Raw genomic sequence first — 7738 nt, 5'->3', positions numbered from 1 at the left:
TTGATTTTAGAGAAAGAGGAAGGGAGAGAGATAGAGAGATGGAAACATCAATGAAAGAGAAACATCGATGGGCTGCCTCCTGAACACACACTATTGGGGACCAAGCCCGAAACCCGGGCATGTGCCCTGACCAGGAATCAAGCAAGAGAGCTCTTGGTTTATGGGTCGACACTCAACCACTGAGCCATACCAGCCCAGCTCCTTAGTTTTTAAAATATTGTTCTTTTCCCAACTTCTTGATTGAATGCTTAAATTATTTATTTTCATTATTTTTGCTTATTAAAATTAATACTTGACTCTATGAAACTTTTTGAGCAGCCCTTTAGCTCTAACATTAATTACTCTACCAACTAAATAGTTTATCATAATTTCTTCTTTGACCCAAACATAACTTAAGAGATTTTAGAAAAATATACAGGGAGCAGGGCTTTCTCTTAATCATACTAATTAATTTTAATTTTACTGATCTGAGATCAGAAAAAGCCAAATGTAGCCTTTGTCTTTTGACTGAGGCCATCTTTGTGGTTCAGTGCAAAATTGTTCAAAGAAAGATGCCAAAGATGCATACTAAGGAGTAAAAAAAAGAGAGGGTGAAAACTTTGTATTTACTTTAAAAATTAAAAGCTCTTAATAGTACAATTATCTCCTTTATTATTGGTTATATATTGTGGGTAAAATTTTCTAAATTGATGGACTATGCAGCTGAAATTTTCTGATTGACTAGCCAAACACACGCCTGTCTTCTAATCACTTTTAAAAGCTGCATTCTTTGTTACAGTGAATAGGTTTTACATGAATCACTTAAATCTACCTTATTTTTTAATGTCCTTTTGGCCCTTTTAGACTTAATTGCTATTAAATTCCCTATTTGATTTACCACGGACTCAGATGAGTGAACCAAAGCCTCTTAATTCCAACATATTTCTGTCAATGTCTCCTGGTAGTTCTCAAAGCATTTCAGTAACACCTTCTGACGCTGGGCTATTTGGTACATTAGGCTTTAACTCTTGTCATTTATAAATGCCCTTCTTTCATCACACTGAATGCTTTGTCCCAAGTGCAACCTTCTCTGATAATATCACTGTAACCTCTGCCTTTTCTTTGTTTTCATTTGCCTGGTATGCCTTTGCCCATCTGCTTTTTTGTTGTTTTTTTGTTTATTGAAGATATTTTTTCCGTTGATTTTCAGAGAGAGTAGACTAGAGAGACAGAGAGAGAGAAACATTGATGTGAAAGAGACACTCGATTGGTTGCCTCCTACACACACCAACAGGGTGCCAGGGATCGAGCCTGCAACTGAGGTACTTGCCCTTGGATGGAATCGAACCCTGGACCCTCCAGTCCTTGGGCTGACACTCTAACCACTGAACAAAACCGGCTAGGGTGTTCTTGCCCATCTTTTATAGTCAATATTTAGGTTACTTTATTTATTTAAAATTTTTCCCCCATCACCATTTATCCCCTATATACCCTCTCCCACCTCCACCTACCACCCTCACCCTCTGTCCATGAGTTCTTTCCCTTTTTCTTTTTTTGCTTATTCCCTCCACCCCACACCTGAGTGTTCTCTATCTATGCTTCGGTCTCTATTTTGTTTATTAGTTCAGTTTGTACATTAAATTCCATATATGAGTGAAATAATATGGTACTTGTCTTTCTCTGACTGGCTTATTTCACTCAGCACAATGTTCTCTAGGTCCATCCATGCTGTCCCAAAGGGTAAAACTTTCTTCTTTTTGTGGACGAGTAATATTCCATGGTGTAAATATACTATAGTTGCTTTATCCACTCATTTACCAATGGACACTTGGGCTGTTTCCAGATCTTAGTTATTGCAAATAATGCTGCAATGAGCATAGGGGTGCATATATTCTTTTGAACTGCATTTTGGGCTTCTTTGGATAAATTCCCAGAAATGGAATTGCTGGGTCATAAGGCAGTTCCATTTTTAATTTTTTGAGGAGACTCTATACTGCTTTCCACAGTGGCCACACCAGTTTGCATTTCCACCAACAGTGCATGAGTGTTCCATTGGGTTGTCTTTTCATTTTGTTGATGGTTTACTTTGCTGTGCAAAACCTTTTTAGTTTGATGTAGTTCCATTTGTTAATTTTTTCTTTTGTTTCCCTTGCCCGAAGAGGTATATAAAAAAATATGTATTACTAAGAGAAATGTCCAAGATTTTACTGCCTATGTTTTCTTCTAGGATTTTTATGGTTTCAAGTCTAATGTTTAAGTCATTTATCCATTTTGAGTTTATTCTTATGTGTGGTGTAAGAAGGTGGTTTAGTTTCATTTTTTTTTGCACCTATCTGTCCAATTTTCCTAACATCATTTATTGAAGAGACTATCTTTAGCCCATTGTATGTTTTTGCCTCCTTTGTCAAATATTAGTTGACTATAAAGACATGGGCTTATTCCTGGGCTCTCTATTCTGTTCCATTGATCTACATGTCTGTTTTTATGCCAGTACCATGCTTCTCTGATTACTATGGCCTTGGAGTTTACTTTGATATCAGGTAGCATAATTCCTCCAACTTTGTTTTTCTTTCTCAAGATGGCTGTTGCTATTCAGGTCTTCTGTGATTCCATATAAATTTTTGGAATATTTGTTCCAGTTCTGTGAAAGATTCCATTGGTATCTTGATGAGAGTTGCATTTAATCTGTAGATTGCTTTAGGTAGATGGGCATTTTAATGATGTTAATTCTTCCTGTCCATGAACATGGTATATGCTGCCACTTATTTATATCTTCTTCAATTTCTTTCTTCAGAGTATTACAATTTTCCGATCACAGGTCTTTAACATCATGGTTAAATTTTTTCCTAGGTATTTTATTCTTTTTGAAGCAATGGTGAATGGGATTGTTTATTTAGTTTTCCTTTCCGATAGCTCATTATTGGTGTCTAAAAATGCAACTGATTTCTGGATATTTATTTGGAATCCTGCTATTTTATTGACTTTAATTATCAGTTCTAGTAGTTTCATGTTGTCCCAAAGCTCCCTTAAACTGTCCTCCTGGTTTTTAATTGTTTTTTCTTTTTGAATCTCTGATTGAGTGATTTTTTTTTCTCCCCTGTCTTCTGGTTTGCTGATCTGATCCTCAGCTTCCTCTAATGTGCTGTTTATTCCTTCCAATATTTTTCTTATTTCCACTATGTCATTCTTAATTTCCTTCATAGTTTCCATTTTTTTTCTCATGCTGTTGAGCATCCTTATGATCAGTATTCTGAACTCTATCTATAGATTGCTTATCCTCATTTCATTTAGCTCTTCTTCTGGAGAATTCTTTTGTTCTTTTAATTGTGGCTTGTTTTTTAATCCCCATTTTGGCTGCCTGTTTGGATTTCTTTCTATGTATTAGTTAGATCTACTGGGACTCCCAGTCTTTTGGATGGTCTCTGGTGAGGCCAATGTAAGACACTGTTTGTAACTGGCCTTGAGTACCCTGTTTGAAATTTTCCATACTCCACAGCTTGTAGTTTCCTCCACTGGGGCTGGGTGTGTATGGATAGGACCAAGATGTATACCAATGTCTGCTTTTCCAAGCCCTGGGTCCAGAAGAAAATCAGGCTAAGACTCAAAGCACCCAGAGGCTGAATGTTATACAGTCTCTTAATGAGCCTCAGGCTGTAGAAACTCCACAGGGTGGGGGTGAGAGGTTTTCCAGCAGGGTATGGAAATTGCTTCCCCTCCAGGCAAAAGCTGCATGGAAGGTAAATGTCTGCCTAAGAAAGATGTCCTCTGCAGTATGGGGGAATGACTCAGCACAGAAATCCAGATGGGTGCCCTCTTGAGTTCTGCTCTCACAAGCCAGCAATCCTGGACTGTCCACACACAGCTCCAATCCACTCTGCCCTCCCTTTGCCAGAGCCCAAGGTGAGTGGCTGCACATGAAACGTTATGCTTTGTCCCTTTAAGAGGGTGCCTGCATTTCCAGCCATCCCTCTCTGGCAGACAGAAACCCTGCTGCTTTTCACAGCCAGATGTTATGTGGGCACCTTTCCAAGTTCTGGTGGTCTGGGCTGGGAAGCCCAGCTTGAGGTTTAGGCCCCACAGTTCTCAGTGGGAACCCCCCCCCACAGCTGAGATATCCCTCCAGACCTTCAGCTGCTGCCTGTGGAAGCCCAACCAGGCCTCTGGCACCTCTGCACTTCCTACCAGTCCCTATGTGGTCTCCACTTTTCCTCCTTGGTTATGACGGTGCTCTCTGACTCTTCAGTTGCAGTTGATTATTCAGGGTGGTTTTTCTAATTTTAGTTGTAATTCCACTTTGCTCCTGGGAGAGCGTCAGTGTAGCTTCCACTCAATCTACTCCCATCTTGGAATCTCCTGTGGTGGTATCTTATTTTGGTTTTGATTTGCATTTCCCTAATTATTAATGGTGTTGAGCATCTTTGCATGTTCCTATTGATTGTTTTCAGAAAAATGTCTACTAAAGTCCTTAATTATTAATCAGATTGTCTTTTTGTTGTTGTTGAATTGCAGTTCTTTATATATTAACTCCTTATCAGAATATGATTTGCAAATATTTTCTCCCATTCCATAGATTGCCTTGTTCTGGGGGGACCCGCAACAGACGACCACCAGAGTTTGTGTTTGAATTTTGGAGCCTTTATTAGCTGGCCAGCAGCTACAGTTGCAGCGTCTCACCCATGTAAGAGCCGAACTGCAGCCCTGACCCTCAGTTCTTCTCTCACTTTATGCTTAGTAACCACAAAGGCACTGCAGTAAAGGGGTTTCCAATAATTTGTCAGGCTGTCAGCTTTTGGTACAGGAAACAAGGGGGGACCTTTAGCAACACAAAAGGGATGATTTAAACACAATGTCTTACAATGAGTAATGGGGTTATGCTTGGCTGGAGCGTGACTGGTTTGTTCTTTCTATGGGAACCCAGAGGGGGCGGTAATTATTGGGCTAGCTTGTCGGGCCTTGTCCTGTACAATGGGGATCTTGTTCTACCTTTACTGTTAGTTCCTTAGGTATATTCTTCTGGCCATGGTGGCCAGAACAGCCTTTTCCCTTTGTTGATTGTGTTCTTTCATACACATAAGTTTTTAGTTTTAATGCAGTAAATTTATAACTTTTTTCTTTGGTTGCCTGTGTTTTTGTGTCATATCAAAGAAATCATTGCTAAGTCTAATGGCACGAAGTTTTCTCCCTCTTTTTAAAGATTTTAATAGGTTTAGCCCTTAGGTTTAAGTCTTTGATCCATTTTGTGTTAATTTTTTAGATAGTGTAGGGTAAAGGTCCAACTTCATTGCTTTGCATGTGGATATCTAATTTTCCTAACATCCATCTGAGGTTTTTTGAATGAATAAGTTTGTATCGTTAACACTTAACAATATGAAAACATCGTTGGTCTCAGCTCTGTCATTTTATAGAAAAATTTTTTGTGTGGTCTTCTTTTAAAAAAATCGTGTTTCCTGTAGGGCATGTATTTCCTGTAAAATTGTGGGGTCATGCTTTCTTTCCTGAGTTCTTCATAAGCACAGCCATACTCTCTTCTAGTGTTCAACACTGATGTACTAGTTGCACTAATGCTCACACCTATAACAATGGACCCCCAAAGATATTAGGCCGCACATGTAATAAACAGTTATTTCTCTTCACAAAATACTATGAAGGGATATTTCTGGTTGACAGTGAAGTGCTCTTTCATGTGGTAATTCAGTGACTCAGGCTTCTTGCATAATGTGGATCCACCAGTCCTTAGGGCCTAGGTTTTGCTCACATCCAGCTGGCAAAGGGGAACATATGGAGGGGCAAAGCTGCTTCTTTGAAACCTCGGCCCCAAACAGCACATATCACTCCCAATAACTTACTGTCGGCCAGATCAAGACTATGATACCCAAATATCTGCATGATGTGTCAGCAAATGTAGAAATGCTGTGTGCCCCGGAGGAATAGAATGTGGGATTTTCTTCAACCTCTGGCAGGTTCTTCCATGGCGGGTCAGAAGTCTGAGTCAAGTCTTACTACTTTGCTCCTTTGAAGACACTTGATCTTTTGTAGGAGAAACATTATTGCTTCTTTATTTTTGAAGTCTAACTACTTTCCCAGGGATGGCTCCATGATGAATTTTCTATATCATTTTCCTCCATATAATGATATTTCTTATATCTGTAGATTTGATTCTTTTATTTTGGGGGGAAAATGGAATTATAATTTTGAATGCGTACATGCAACTTTTGCTTTTCTCTCTTCTTGGGCATGTACACTCATTTTCCTGAAACAGATATCCTTGAGATTTGTTGTTGTCACAGTGTCACATCCCTGCAGATTCCAAACGTATTGGTAGCTTTCATTTGAGTTAAGTCTGTGTTTTCCATCTTACAGGTTGCAACTCATGAATGGGTCATGAAATCCATCTAGTGGGTTGTGATCTGCCCAATTCATTTTCTATTGCTGCAAAACAAATTACCACACGTGTAGCAGCTTAAAGCCATACACCTTTGTTATCTCACAGCTTCTGTGGGTCCCAAGTCTGAGCACAACCTGGCTGGGTCCTCTGCTTGGGGTTTCACAGGCTGCTATCCAGGTCCTGCCAGGGCCCCAGTCTCATCTGACAGCCCAATAGGGAAAGCGTGCACCTCCAGGCTCATGCAGATGGTTAATAAAGGTGGCTTCCTTGTGGCTTTGTGACCAAGGATCCTGCTATGTGCTGGCTGTTGGTGAAAGGCTGCCCTAGGGTCCTAGAGGCCCCCCACAGGCCCTGCCCCATGGGCTCCCTTAATATGGCCATTTACTTTATCAATCCAGCAAGGAGGCAATCTCACTCTAGTCTGAGAGACAGAAGTCACACAGAATGTAATGGAATCACGAGAGTAGCATACTCTTGTCAGAAACGACTTCTGCCACTGAAGAGGCTGAGTGGAAAAGATTTACAGAGGTATGAACACCAGGAAGTGGAAATCGTGGGCTGTCATCTTAGGATCCTATCATCACAGCTGCATGTAAAAAATAAAGTAAAATAGAATTACAAACAAAACTATCAGCATGCATCATATATAATAAGAGCATAATTTGTAAGTGAAATTTTTGTCAGGAATACAAACATCTGCATGTGTGTGTAATAAAAAGTGTATTTCTTAACAATGGCCCAGGTTGAAGCCACTGAGCCGGGAGACCTTGCAAACACTGAATTAAGACTGTAATTAAGTGCACATAAGCCCAGTATGCAGGGTTCACTGTGCTCCCATGGCAACCAGAAAGGAACCGCTCTCCCACCTGGGCCTCACTTCTGTTGTTTCTCACAGCAGCTGTCACAGGGTTTGCGTGGTTAAAGAAGCTACCTCTGGCCTGGCTGGGCGTGGCTCAGTGGTTAACCCTCGACCTAGGATCCAGGCGATCAGGGTTCGATTCCCAGTCAGGGCACATGCCCGGGTTGCTGGCTGCAGCCGATCAGTGACTCTCTCATCATTGATGTTTCCATCTCTCTCTCTCCCTCTCCTTTCCTCTCTCTGAAATCAATAAAGATATATTTAAAAAAAAAAAAAAAAGAAGCAGCTACCTCTATAACTACTTTCCCTAAGGTTTCCTCATGAGATTCTTCTGCGGCGCAGGGGGCACCGGCTTGTTGGACCCAGCATTTGCTCCTGGAGCTGCATGTGAGGCCCGGTCACCTCATGGCCGCGTGGCCTCTGGACTCCCCCTGCCTTCAGTCACCCTCCTTCCAGTATAAAGAGGTCTGGCATTAGAGGTGTTATTTTAGCTGGAATCTCCATTTCTGTTCTTA

This window comes from Miniopterus schreibersii, assembly GCF_964146895.1.
Source record: "Miniopterus schreibersii genome assembly, chromosome: 11".
NCBI classification, from domain to species: domain Eukaryota; kingdom Metazoa; phylum Chordata; class Mammalia; order Chiroptera; family Miniopteridae; genus Miniopterus; species Miniopterus schreibersii.
The sequence above is the reverse complement of the archived record's forward strand: the minus strand, read 5'-3'. Positions refer to the sequence as shown.